The sequence below is a fragment of the Pelodiscus sinensis genome, chromosome 8 (genome assembly GCF_052426305.1).
Source record: "Pelodiscus sinensis isolate ZL-2025 chromosome 8, ASM5242630v1, whole genome shotgun sequence".
NCBI lineage: Eukaryota > Metazoa > Chordata > Testudines > Trionychidae > Pelodiscus > Pelodiscus sinensis.
This window is the reverse complement of record NC_143059.1, coordinates 69,711,713-69,724,080: the sequence shown is the minus strand read 5'-3', so window position 1 is coordinate 69,724,080 and position 12,368 is coordinate 69,711,713. Positions and strand designations below refer to the sequence as shown.

Below are 12,368 nucleotides of genomic sequence, written 5' to 3'. Positions count from 1 at the left end.
TTCCGGAAAAGGGTGCCAGTGTAGACATAGCCACAGATTTTTACATTTTATCCTCCATACAGTCAAGAATTTTCAGGGGCCCAAAAGGCCTCTGGACTTCTGTGGAGACTTGACCCCTCCTATTTGAATCTGAAGGGGGCACGTTGGACTGTCTTGTCAGATTTTGATACCCTTGTATCTGACCACATATTTGAAACGGACGCAGGCCCAGAACAGGAGTGACTAACAGCAGTCCCTAGGCAAACAGGAAATTCAGTGGCGTTCCAGCTGCTGAGACTGTCTGCTCCAACCGAGGTCACACCCTGACAGCTGCAGAAACAGACCCAATGTGAGACAGAGCTGAAACCCTGTCCTTCGCTCACCCTGGCAGGGTTTGGTCGAGCAGCAGTCTCCAGATGTTGAGTGCTTTTCATAATGTAGGAGTCCTGAGGGGCTAAGAGCTATATGCCAGTGATCTAAGGACAGGTGTGCTTCGAGACTGGGAGTTAATTGGGGTGAGACTGGATTCCTGGTGTGTGTGTGGGGAGGCGGTGCTCTTCCTGGGCGGGCAGGAGGACTGTTATTTAGGGAACAGTTCAAGTGGTACGCTCCACAAAGTGGAACACTATCTTTGTGTACGACCGCTCCCACGTGAATGAACCCCCTCCAAGTGGGTGACTGCGAGGTAGCCTTCGCTCATTGCCTGGAGAACTAAAGCGGCTTTCTCCTTCCTCCTCCTAGACACAGAGGAGGTCAGATTTGTAGGACAGCCCGTGGGTGTTGATTAACTGGTCTGTAAAAGAACACTGTGGCCAGCTTCCATCCGGGCTTCAGCAACACAAAGGTAACTGACCTTAGGCAACTGCCTTTGGCAGTTTTTGTATTAGTTTGATGGGGAAGTCCTGCAATCCAATTACCTCTCACAATGGGCCTTTCATAGCGGCTATTAGTTTAACGTGGCTTTCAGCAAAATTAGCCCCAGAGGACTCTAAAATCCCAAGCCACCCCCATGGGTTTATGTGATTTTGGGGGTAACTGTGGGGATGGATTACAGAACAATATTCCCTCTGAGACCTTGGCATTTAAAGCACAGTCTGTGTGGCCGTTGCATTGAGTGCGAAACACTGCACTCAGGTGCACTGAGTGCTGGGTCTTAAGAGCTACCACTTAGTTACAAGAGCCAAACGCTCTTCTGAGCTTGCAGGGTCTGTAGTGCATTCCTCCTGCAGGATCCAAGTCAGCTAAACGCCAAGGCGCATCACCCTATAGGGTCAAAACATTCAGACGGCAGATCAACGGGGGGTGGGTTTTCCTTTTGCACTGGGATCTCCAAAGGGTTAGAGGAGAAAGGACATGGGGATTTGCGTGTCTGATTAAAGGCCTCATCTGTGTGAAATGATAGCACTTTGCTTAGCATCCACACATTTCATCACAGCCGGAAATACTGGCTACTTCACTGTGGGGGTGTGTCAGTGGTTAACACATGAGTCTAACTCTTAGGAAACCTGTGTTCAGTTACCTGCACGCTCCTGTCTGACCTTTGGCAAGTCCATTAGCTTCCCCGTGCCTCAGTTTCTCATCTGTAAAGTGGGGTTACTAGTAGTGCCCTACTCAGAAGGGCTTAAAACATTAAAGACAGAGAAGCATCTGAGCTCTAATGATGAACAGTGCTATGGAAGAGCTAGGTCTTACTACTACATTGTCATTTTTCATAGCTCTGGGAGATAGATAGCATCTCTCCAAACCTAACTTGCAGCTCTCTTGTGTTGGAAAGGCTCTTTGTACTGCCCCATCTGAAGGGGGAGATGCCAGCATGGTGGGAAGGGGCCTGTTTTGACCTGCCCCGACCAAATAAAATGCATGCCGATGAGCAAAGTGGATGCTCCGCCAAATGACAATACTTTGCACTTTGGACAACCTCAAAGCACTTTGTAAACACTAGTGAATTTATACTTTTGCCATGCCCGTGAGTTGGGGAAGTGTAATGGGGCTAGCTCTAAGGCCAAAAGGGCCATAGAGAAGTCCTCCAGGTGGCTAGAGTGGCTGTGGAGGAACCAGCCAATCAGGGGCCAGAAAGGCCTATAAAAGGAGCTGCAGGACTAGCAGTAGCTCAGTTGCACCCAGACCTGGAAGAGAGAAGGTCAGGGCGGGCAGGCAAGCAAATGACACTCAGCGTGGGGAGCTGTTAGAACACTGTCTCCAGGAGCAGAATCCCTGGAGACTCCACTCTCTTACTGAGTGGGGAAACTGGGTAAGAGACTGGCTTGAGAGACAACCTGCAGTTGGGCCCCTGTTAGAAGTGTACCCTGGAAGGGGTTTGTTAGTGCACAAAGCGTGTGACTCGGCTGGAGGGCTGAGTAGCCACAAGGCTTTTAAAAACCTGAGGCAGTGCAGGAACCTGCACTTGGCCAAATGGGGGTGCTTGCATGAGGTGACCCCGTTACAGGAAGTATCCCTCTCCCCCAAGAGGAAACCGAAGCACAGAAAGGGGAAGCCACACGGGGAAGGTCACGCGGCCAGTTTGGGGCATAGCCAGGAACAGAATGCAAGGGCCCGAGTCCCACCTCCCCTATCCCTCTGGCCCTCACTCACTCCAGTGCAAAGTGGACCCACGTGCAACCATCAGTGTGTGGAGAGGTTCTGATTCAACAGTCACAAATAGTGCAGGCCCCCTGGAGGACCAGGTGGCTCCATGCTGCCCTGCGCCTGTGGGCACAGCCCCCCACTTGCTCCCACTGGCTGCAGTTTCTGACCAATAGGAGCAGTGGGGGTGGAGCCTGCAGGCAAGTGGTGCTAACAGCAAGACATGTGTTTCCAAATGGAGGGAAAAGGGGGAACAGCAGCAAGTCCCAGCTAAGCCCTCCCACCTTGTCAGCCGCTTTCATAGCCCAGCCCGCCACAGTGTCATGGAGCAGCAGCGGATGTTGCTGACTTTCTCCAGCCCCTGCCACCCAAAGATCTCAAAGCGGTTAGTAAATGTTAATGAAGGAAGCTGTGTAACTGCCCGGCTAGGGAGGTCAGGATCATTATCCCCATGTTACGGATGCGGAAACTGAGGCACAACGTGATTTCTTGTGTCCTGGTGCATAGACTAAGGTTGGGGCAGAGCAAGGAACAACCCATCTGAGAAACAATTCCAAATTTGCCCATATAAGGGAAAACAAAACAGTCCTCTCTCTCCGAAGGCCAGGCGACCCCCAGGCGGATTAGAGTTGTTGCAACTTCGCCAGGAAAGTTTGGAAATCCTAGATTTTTCAATGGTGTTACCACTGCAAAACAACGCTTGTGTAATATACACTCGAGCCCCTTGCTGGACCCTTTTTTCAAACACCCTGATAAGAGGCTGAAACAGATCTCTTGACCCTTCCTTGCACAGGGCTTGGAGTGTTACTACCAAGCTGGTGCACGATGGGCTGGTGGCTTTGTGCTGTTTATTGGACTCTAGGGATATGTCTGCAATGCATCTGTGTAGCCAGTGCTTTGATACTGGAATGGACGGGAGCGTGGGCTTTCAAGCCCTGACCACAGACTTTGGAGCCAAAGCTGTGGCCAGAACTGGGATGTAATTACTTGTAGCATGCGTGCATGAGCCCTGTGGATCCAGGCAGTGTAGACATACCCTAGAGAAGTAACCTTATTTAAGTGGAACAAGTCACGTAAATAAAAGCATTCACTGATGCTTCCCCTTCAGTGTTCAGGACAGACAGAGATAAAACAGCAGTGGTAATTGTGGAGATGGAGTGTCTCTGGCAAATAATATGAGCACGAAGACCATTTCCAGAGGCAGATGGAGAGTAATTCCCCTGTAATTTCTCTCAAATCAACTTTAAAGTGGTAAGGGCTGAAATCCCATTCAGACTAGAAGAGCATGTAACGTTGGGAAGTTTACCAAATATTAGCATTTTCTAAAAGATCGTGTTCCTGGATGCCCTTGAGCTGCCTTGTCTGTGGCAGAAGTGGGAGCTCCTGTCTCTCACAGGGAGAGGGTCTCCCAACCTGTGTGGGGAATTTGGCTCCTACCTACGCTGGGATCCAATGTGCTGCCAACACCCCATGCTGCTTGTTGTGAGCTATGGGCCCTCACTCCCCCTGTGCGAAAGGGAACCTTCTGGAATTTGCAGTGAGAAGCCCAGAGTGGTCGTATGGCTGGAGCCCCGCACTTAGAGAACAGGGGACACCGCTCTGGCTTCTCCCAGCAAACTCACAAGGGGCGGGGTAGTGCCTTCTCTTTCCTTCTCAGTTCTGGTCATCATGCCCAAGACCCCTCCCCTGAGCTCCTGGGATGGGAGGAGAGGGGAGGAGAGCCTTTGGTGAGCTGACAGGGGGGAAAAAAAAGAGAATTGGGAAAGAGAGATTGGGGGGGGCCAAGCATGCCATGTGGGTCGGAGGGGGAGAAAGAGGGCAGGAAGTAAGCTGGGCAGTGGGGGAGAGCCACAGAGAGGCTAGCAGAAGGAAAGTGATTGGAGAGAAAAAAAGGGGGAATGGAAGGAGACATGAGGAAATGGAAGACAAGGGGCAAAGTTCTACTCAGATATACACAGGCACTGCCATCAACTGCGAAGGGCTCATCTGCTGTCCAGCTGTGGGCCATAACCTGGTGCCAGCTACTCGGGACTCAGTGACCAAGACTTGGTAGAGAACAAAGGAAAGGAGAGGGGAAGTGGCTATTCAGAAGTATTCACGTATGTGTGTGATTTGGATTCATCCAGTATGTCTTTGTGCGGTGGTGAGTACTAATCTGGAGTAATGCCCAGTAGTATGTTTTTGTGTGGTGAGTACTAATCTGGAGTAATGCCCAGTAGTATGTTTTTGTGTGGTGAGTACTAATCTGGAGTAATGCCCAGTAGTATGTTTTTGTGTGGTGAGTACTAATCTGGAGTAATGCCCAGTAGTATGTTTTTGTGTGGTGAGTACTAATCTGGAGTAATGCCCAGGAGTATGTCTTTGTGTGATGAGTACTAATCTGGAGTAATGCCCTGTGTGTTTTTGTGTGGTGAGTACTAATCTGGAGTAATGCCCAGTGTGTCTCTGTGTGGTGAGTACTAATCTGGAGTAATGCCCAGTAGTATGTCTTTGTGTGGTAAGTACTAATCTGGAATAATGCCCAGTGTGTCTCTGTGTGGTGAGTACTAATCTGGAGTAATGCCCAGTAGTATGTCTTTGTGTGGTGAGTACTAATCTGGGGGGGTGGGCGGGTAGGTCAATTAACTCCACAGGCTGCACCTGGAGCAGGCAGTTGATTTGGAACAAGCTCACCTGTAGGAAGGCCTGTGCAGGCCGGTGGCAGGCTGAGGAAGGACAGCTCCTCTTTGGGAAGGGGGGGAAGTGTTTGGGGCTGCTGGGAAGGGCAGCAGTCCCTCTGTGGGAGGCTTGGAGCTGGCACTGTCAGAAAGAGACCCAAGGCACAGGGGCGGCAGTCCATGAACGGAGCCGTGAGGGCGAGCGAGGAAGCCCGCAGCTGCTGAGCTGAGGGTCTGTGAGCTGGAACCCAGAGAGGGCAGCTTGTGTTCCCTACCAGCCACCGAGGGCGTGGTGCCGAAGCGAGGCAGTGAATGGGAAGACTGCTAAGGAGAACGCTGAGTGACTGTCCTGAAGGGCTAAGTCACGAAGGGGCTGGGTCAGAGGAGCGGCGTCGTGCAAACTCCGGCCGGGGATATCCGCCTTGAGGGAGCGTTCCCAGAGTGACCAGCAGGAAGCACCAGACCAGTGGTGAGTAGAGCGTACCCCCGACAGGGCATCTTGCCTTTGGCATCCCTGGGAGCAGGACTTGGCTCTCACTGGACTGTCTGGCAAGTTTTTCTAGTGAGTCCTCATCTGGACAGTTCTGCAGCAGGTTTCGGGGGGGGTATTTGGTGTGAGAGCAGCATGCTGTGTTGGCGTGTGGTGTGCACAAACCGCCGCGCTGGCTACTCGGCTTTCTGGTGAGGACTCAGCTCTTGCACCTTTGAGAAGGAACAATGGGAACAGAAGGACCTGCCAACACAATGCACAGAAGGGAAATTAAAATAGGAAGAGCAAATCTGTCATCAGCCTCTCCGGTGGAAAAGGAGAGTGCTGAGAGACCGGAGCCCGGCCTTGCTCTCTGTGGGGCGGCTCAGCCTCAGGGAGCCAGGTGATGTTCAGGTTTGGTGGGTGAGTGAGGAGGTGGCCATACTAATGAGGAGGACCTCGCTAGAGGGAGAATTTGTGATGCAAAGCCAGGGGCTCGTGGGAGACCCACTGGCAGCATTTTGCATAATCTTAACATCTTCATTCTGCCCGAACCGCGTCGTCTCCCTCTTCAAACCATCTCAAATGCCTTTCTCCAAGCACGGAAATAAATCCCGATGCTTTCCTTTCCCATCCCACGGGTGCAGATTCCCTGGTTAGCATTCCCATAGCGCACCCACGTCTGGCGTGTACAAGGGAACTGGCTACTTTCTGCCGCCTGTCCAGGTCTAGTGAGTTCAGAAAACCAAACAGCATAGCTCCAGCCTAGGGATGTAAAACCCTGCCTCATTAGTAAACCGATTAAACGTTATGTGTATTGGGCTAATCAATTAAATGGGGGAGAGTGGCCCCCTGCCTACTGCAGCCAGTCTGGAGTCGTCCCCCCCCCCCCCCCACCGCTGTGGGAGGGGATGCTTCAGCGGAGCCGGAGTGCCCCTGCTGGCAGGGGTCCAAGGTGTCCTGCTGTGGATGGAGGCCGCTCCAGCTGGCCTGGAGTACCCCCGGGGGGCTGCTCCAGCCCCACCGGCTTGCTGGCTAACTGGTTAACCTTTCACATCCCCGTGTTCATTCCTGCCTGCCTGTGTCACAGAAGGGGGAGTGTTTACCCCTGTGCAGAGGGCCAGCGTGAGGCCTAGGTAGCCATTAAGTGTTGTTTCAGCCGGGTGCCTGTCCAGGATGTAATTCATGACCGGCAAGTTCTTCTCTGGCATTCAAGCTGGCATGGGCCTCAGAGACATGGGACAGGCGTCCCCCCGTGCAGTGTGCGTTACCTTCCCCCTGTGGTGGCTAGTCTGCAGAACGGATGGAATTGCTGCCCCGGGGGAAGATCAGGATACCTTGTAAAGGGCATTGGCTATTTGTGGGGAGGCTCTCTGCTCGTCTGAGGAAGTGGGTTGTGCCCATGGAAGCTCACGAGATCTATATTTGCTGGTGTCTAAGGGTGGGGTGAGGTTTACAGCGGCGTCGGAATAGCGAGCCCGTTATATTTCGAAATAACGGGTGCACTCAAAAGACGTGGAGTGGCGCTGCCGTGTCAACGTAGCCTACAGTGCTGCAGGACTGCTCGTGTCGGGGCACATGCGCAGGTGCCTGCCTAGCAGATCTTGGTCGAGTTCCCAGCTCAGCTGTGGGCGCCCAGTGTGTCCTTTCATCGACCGTGTGCCTTGATGCCCATGCGTGGAGTAGGACCAGCACTGCCTAGCTCCTGGGGGCGATGTGAGGAGAAGATACGTGCATGGCTCTCAGGGTATGTCTACACTAGCCAACCTAGTTTGGACTAGGGTGGCTAATGTAGTCATTCAAACTTGCAAATGAAGCCCGGGATTTAAATATCCCGGGCTTCATTTGCATGTTCCCGGGCGCTGCCATTTTTAAATGCCCGGCAGTTCAAACTACACACAGCACAGGCTAGGTAGTTCAAACTAAAGCTCCTAATTCGAACTACTGTTACTCCTCCTGCAATGTTGGTTACTCCTAGTCCGAACGAGGGTGGCTAGTGTAACATACCCTCAGATGCTCCCGTGAGGGGCCTGGTATAACTGGATGGAGAGGGGGATTCCCGCAGGGGCAGCTGAGTTACCAACCTCCCCCCGTCCCAACGGCATAGCTACATGGCACCGGTAATAGTCCCAGGACAGGGAAGCTGGGGGAGGCTGCACAAGCTGACAAGTGCTGCTGGACTAAACGCCAAGGACTTGGCTTGGCGGCGAAGGGTAAAAGCAAAGGTGAACTCTAGTCTCGGCCCGTTCTGGCGCAGCTCCCCTCCAGGTCGGGGGGACAGCTAGCTCCACATGCCCAAGGGAGGGGCAGATTCATAGGGGTGTGCTTGATGCTTCCTTGGTAATGCCCAGTGATGAGGCTGGGTTCCCCTCTCCCACCTCCTGCTCTCCGTCCTTCCCAGGAGAGACACATGGGCAGTGCATGCGAGGCGCTTGCACAAACACCAAGGACGCGCTGCGGTGAGCCCGGCAAGCGCGAGCAGAGCTGGTGCTGTTGGGAGGCGCCGGGCCGCCCTGCGTGTGCGGCAACACAGGCTCCATGTGGCCCTCCCACAGCTGCGCGGAAGGAGAGCGTCTCGTCGCCGTTCCCACGCGAGTACAAACTGGGCCTTTCTCCTGAGCCGCTGGCTGCCTCCTCCGAGCCCCCCTGCTCATCGTGCCACGGGGCCTGACAGCTGGCTAACGGAGAGGGCCTGACAGCTGGCTAACGGAGAGCGCTTTTCCCCTGGCCCCAGAGCCAGCTGTGAAATGCTCTTGCCTCTGGGTAAAGCCTCATCTCTAGGTACCTACAAAACAAGCTGGGATCTCCCTCACACTCAGTGATAGCTGCCACATTTTAACAAGGAGCTGTCAGAACCACAGCTCTCCCCCCTCCACCTCTTCCACTACTGTAATGAGCGTTGTGTAATTACCTAAGAGAGAAGCTGTACGCTCAAAAACTGGGTCTGGTCTCCTTTGAAGGGTTGGAGCTTTTTATGTATATTTACTGCAGTAAACGTGCATATGAATTACTGTCCCCTACTGGATGGGATCAGAACTGCTCCACTGTGATTCATAGACCCTAGACTGCTAGTAGCATGAGGGGATTCTCTTTGTTTCCATGGTGGGGCCTGTGCTCTTGGGGTATGGCTACACTGTGGGGTTTTTTTGGACGATGGTATGTAAATTGATCTCATATTTTCATATCTTCTTCCAATTCTTTTTCTGGAAGAGGCTTTTCCGATATTTGGCCCTGGGTTCTGCTGCAGCTGAGGATCAATGGACCTGTATCCCTTGGCAAGTTCATGATTTCCCCTGGCAGGTTGCCTGTCCCTCCAGAGCAGACAGATCAAATGTTAGGGAGGGGTAACAGAAAAGCCATTTGTCTACTCTTGGGAGGAAGGGGGTTTGAAGACTAGCACCAACCTTTGCTACCAGGGAGAAGTAATAATTGTTACAAAAATCCGATACTGCCATGCTTACCAGCGATGTGCCTTCGGCTTGGGGGACAGGAGCCTGAACCTTGGGACCCGAAAGTTCTCAGTGGGGGTTATGTGGTACGCAAGGACTTGTTACATTATTACAGAGGTGGGAAAGAATTTTTGCAAGGGGGACCACTTCAAAATTTTTAGAAGTAGTTGTGGGCCGCCCCGGAAGGGGTGGAGCCTCAGGCAGAAGGGGCGGGGCCTTTAAGTAGCAGGCGTTGAAAGGGCTCGTGGCTCCCAATCATCACACGGGGGCGAGGGGGTGCTAGATCTGCGAGCCCTTTTAATGCCTGCTATTGAAAGGGCCCGTTGCTCCTGGTCTTGCTGGCTAGTTCGTTGCCTGGGAGCGGGGATGTGTGAGCCCTTTAAACAGAAGCAGTTGAAAGGGCTCGCAAACAACATGTCAGGGGGTGGGGCCAGGAGTTTTCGCGGGGGCCAGATAAAAGAGCGAGATGACAGGGCCCACGCCTGCATTATTACGTGCTGGAATCATGGCATCTCGTCTTCTACAACCCAAGTAGATTCCCGTGCCAGGGATTTCACACAGGTGTGAAGAATGCCATTTACTCCACATGTCGCTCTTTAATTAAGCCAAAAGCAGCATTAAGAACCTAAGGAAAAAAAATTGCACAGCTGTTCACGGCAAATAGCTCTTTGCCATTGTTTCATTTTCAGAATGGGAAATACCCCCAGAATTCTGAATCCGGAATTATACCTTAAAAAATAACTAGTTTATGTTGCTGTTTTAAAATTATCCCCTCGGGCACTATATATGTATATTTTTACTATCAAAGCCATTTTTTAAAGGCAAACGTATGACTATTTGGGAAACCTGTGTAGATTTTATTTTTTTAATACATCTGGCATAAGCAATTTCAAAGCGTTGCTTTACCATCTAAAATGATCTTCCCTGATGATTTGACGCCCATACTGCAGTTTGATTTATTTTTTGAGGACTGCAGCAAATGGCATAAGTGCTAAAAGTTAATCATGTTTGTGATGGACGTGCAGTACAGGTATGTGCAGTACAAATTCAAGAGGCACATACACTATTGAAAGGCTAGTCATTCGCGGCAGCCAAGATTTTCTGTATATAAGGACCTACTGGTAAAACATCTGTCGAAAGGTAGAGCGTTTTGACTTTCTGGCCCTGTTCAGTAATACCTCCCTCTGCAGCAACATCTGTACATCCGTCCCATTGAAATCAACAGGTTTCACATCTCTACAGCTCGTACAGGCCCCTGTAGCCAGATCCAAAGATCTCCATTAATCACTTAGAGGTTGATAGGTTTTTGTCCCAAGATCAGGCCCCATAGCTGCTGATGAGAGGATCCCGGAGCTGGAATCTGGAGCAAAAGGTGGGTCTGAGTTCCTCTGCCAGCCAGTGAGGAAGTGGTACCTGGGAGGGTGGCCTGAGGCTGCTGGTGAGCAGGGATTTTGGTACAAGTCCTTCCTCTCCCCCTGCAGAGGCAACCACACGGTGACCTGGCTGAAGGTCCACGTCTCAAAGAGGACCCTGCGGTTACTGGCGTGAGAGAGGGGCCGCAGGCTGAGAGGCGTGAGATTGCTGGCAGGGGTGTTGGCTTAGCAGAGGTAATTCCCACCACAGCCAGAAGGGGGCTCCATCCTGCAGTGCGTAGCGTGCACCCTGGCAAGGAGGCAGCGCACGTTTCTTGAGAACGGGGTGCCCCCCAAAGGGCTAAGGCTTCTGAACGGGGCGAGGCCAGGATGCCTGCAAAGAGGCCCTGGAGCCCAGATGGGAGCATGAGCAAGAACAAACAGGCGTCCTTCTGCAAGACGCCTCTTTCTGCTGCATGCCCACCCCCACCCCAGGGAGCAGGTGTTTGCCGACTTTTAGCCCCAGGCAAGGCCTTCTCTGCAGCTCCTACTGACTCATTGGTGCTCCCAGCCACCGCCGAAAGTGGCAGCCTTTCTCTGCCAGGTCAAGCGCGTTTACAATCCCCTTCCCTGCCAGCGATGGCGCAGGGCTTACATCCGCCCTGCCACGTTATATAGCTAAGTGCACAAAGACCGTGGGGAGAAGAGGCCAACAGGAAATCCTGTGCCCTGGGGGACGCGCACAGTGGGTACGTTTGTGTCCAATGAGCTGATGTTCTCATCGGTGCAACCTCATGTTGGTCCTGAGCGGAGTCCCCAGCGCTGCAAGAAGCCAGCTGGAGAGTTCTCACCACTAGGAGTTACTTCCGTGTGTGTGTGTGTGTTAAGACACAATCAGCACAGACTTAATTTTGCCAGCTGGCTTGCTTCACTGCTAACCTGCCATTGGCACCTCTCCCTCCCCAGCCAGCCCCTTGATTTTGTGCAGAAGAAGGAAAACCAGCGCCGAGTTAGCTGCAAAAGCTACTGACAGTTCAGCCTCGCCGGGGTCGTTTTCTGGGGCTCATGGAGAACAAACGTCGAGCGGGGCAAAGGCCGAAAGCCCTGGCTGCAGAGCTCCGACAGGGAACTCCGTGCCGGTGCTCAAGTGCCATTAGCTTGACGGATGCTCGGAGGCTCTGGATGCGCGCCGGGAGCCGCTGCGCCGTTATTAACATCTGATTTGTGATGAGACAAAGCTGGCCTGCAGGAGCGATCATTCCTTCTAATAATAAACACGGAGCAGCTTTTAGTCAATAATGTAGCTTTCACGCTATAACACCGCATAACTCAGGGGGAAAGCGTCACTGTCAGCATTCTGCGCTGTCTGTCTGCTTCCCCTTTATTAGAGACAGGTTGGCTTTATTCCTTCATTAAGGAGCAGGGCTCGGCACTTAATTTTCTGACAGCGCCACATTTTTAATGTACAATAAAGCATGGTTAGCTGTGTTCCAGCTGCTGCCAAGGAGCCAGCCCTGGAGGAGAGATTCAGGGGATGTGGCAGAGAGCAAGAGAGGAGTGAAAAGGGGTAAAGGAGGATGTGGGGGGAGGGGAAGTGGAGTAAGATGGAAAGAGGTAGCACAGGAGTGGCTGAAGGGGGAAGCGATGGGGTGATGGGGAGGGAATGGAGGTGAAAAGGGAAGCGGGGGAGAGAAGGGGTTTAGGAAGCAAGGAGGCGAAAATAATGTAAGTAGGGCTAGAAAGTAGTCTTGTTGCTTCCCACCCCATGCTCACAGCAGAAAACACAACTCTTTGCTGTGATAGTGCTTTCTCTCCCTCGCTCTCCAAACTGGAGATCGGGAGGATTAGTCGTGTCTTGGCATAATGGGCTAGATGGAGA

At 52.5% G+C, this 12,368-nt stretch overlaps 1 long non-coding RNA gene across 1 annotated transcript; it reads left to right on the top strand.

Annotated features, from left to right (window-relative positions):
* Positions 1 to 5,282: 5,282 nt before the first annotated feature.
* Positions 5,283 to 11,984, top strand: LOC142830517 (uncharacterized). Its single transcript, XR_012905821.2, has 3 exons — positions 5,283 to 5,688; positions 10,619 to 10,744; positions 11,456 to 11,984. It is a non-coding gene; the product is annotated as an uncharacterized LOC142830517 (long non-coding RNA).
* Positions 11,985 to 12,368: the final 384 nt, after the last annotated feature.